The sequence below is a fragment of the Macaca fascicularis genome, chromosome X (genome assembly GCF_037993035.2).
Source record: "Macaca fascicularis isolate 582-1 chromosome X, T2T-MFA8v1.1".
In the NCBI taxonomy this organism is placed as follows: domain Eukaryota; kingdom Metazoa; phylum Chordata; class Mammalia; order Primates; family Cercopithecidae; genus Macaca; species Macaca fascicularis.
In genome coordinates this window covers 20,290,276-20,292,018 of record NC_088395.1, presented here as the reverse complement: position 1 = coordinate 20,292,018, position 1,743 = coordinate 20,290,276, and the positions used below count along the sequence as shown (strand labels likewise).

Sequence of the window (1,743 nt, the reverse complement as noted above, 5' to 3'; positions counted from 1 at the left end):
TGAGCATCCTGAAGAGTCATCTACTAGCAATGAGCAGTCAGTATGCAGTGAGCATGGATTGTATATTTTACAGAGAGGAGAAATGGAAAGCACTAGTAAATCCAGCAGGATGCCAGTTAAAAGAATAAAGCTGAATCTGGGTTTTAACAAGAAGGTAGTAGTAGTAGTAGTAGTAGTAGTAGTAGTAGTAGTAGTATCATCGTTATTACCATTATTATTTTCAGAGACAGAGTCTCACTCTGTCACCCAGGCTGGAATGCAGTGGCACAATCATAGGTCACTGTAATCTCAAACTCCTGGGCTCCAGCGATTCTCCTGCCTCAGCCTCCCAAGTAGCTGGGACTATAGGCACAGGCCACCACATCCAGATAATTTTTTTTTAAATTTTTTGTAGAGTTGGGCTCTCACTATATTGCCCAGACTGGAGAGAATAGATTTGATGTGGAAAAGAATGGGTGATTGTAGACCAATGAGGCTAACCTAGTAGTTTATGTGAGATAAGATGGCTTGGATTATGATGGTTGTGAATAATGGTAATGGAAAGATATGCCCAATTTGAGAGATATTTAGGAGGTGTCTTGGTTCATTCAGGCTGCTATGACAACCTACCATAGACTGGGTAGCTCATAAACAACAAACATTTATTTATTACAGTTCTGGAGGCTGAGGAGTCCAAGGCTCTGGAAAATTCGGTGCCTACTGATGGCGCACTTTCTCGTACATGGCGCCTTCTTGCTGCATCCTCACATGGTGGAAGGGGTGAAAGAGGTTCTCTCAGTCCTCTTTTATAGGGACACTAATCCCATTCATGAGGGCTTCACCCTCATGGCCTCCTCACCTCTCCAAGGCCCCATCTTTTAATACTATCAGATTGGAGATTAGGTTTCAACATATGAATTTTGGGGGGACACAAACATTCAGACCATAGCAGGAGTTAAAATTGGCAAGTTGGTGGATTGGATCTGGTGAAAGATACTGAAGGGTCAAAGGTGACTCCAAGTTTCTAGTTTGTGAAACTGGATAGATACTGATATATTTACTGAGTTAGGTTATGCAGGAATTGGAACAAGTTTGAGATAAGTTTGGGATATGTTGAATTTGAGGTACCATTAATCCAAAGGGGGTCTAGAACTAAGAGGAGATGTCTGAGCTAAAGTTTAGCATTAAAATATGATTAATCTCATCTAACAATATATTAACAGTCATGACAACTTTCTTTCTTCCTTTTTAATCTTTTTTAGAGATGGAATCTCGCTCTGTCACCCAGGCTGGAGTGCAGTGGTGCACTCATAGCTCACTGCAGCCTCGAACTCCTGGACTCAAGCAATCTTCCTGCCTCAGCCTCCCAAGTAGCTAGGACTATAAACCTGGGCCACTATAACTTTATAGTTATAGCCATCTCCTGGCTAATTCTTTTTTAATTTTTGTTATAGAGACAAGGTCTTTCTATGTTGCCTACGCTGATGACAACTTTCAATCAGCAATAATTGTGCTTTGATTAAAATCTCATTAGCTGCAATATCACCTCTGCACAAAACTTGTCACAACAATTTTGCATTCCATGTATACCTTATAAGGTTATCCACTGCCAATATTTAACAGCCTAAGTGGAAACACACATGCATATACACCATTCCATAGGTAACAAAATTTCAAAAGAAAACCTGATTTGTTGATGAGAACACATGGACAAATAGAGGGGAACAACACACACTGGGGCCTATCAGAGGGTGGAGGGTGGAG

At 40.9% G+C, this 1,743-nt stretch overlaps 1 pseudogene; it reads right to left on the bottom strand.

The window, feature by feature from the left end:
* Positions 1-1,460: 1,460 nt before the first annotated feature.
* On the bottom strand, positions 1,461-1,539 carry LOC135969361 (U4 spliceosomal RNA; annotated as a pseudogene).
* Positions 1,540-1,743: the final 204 nt, after the last annotated feature.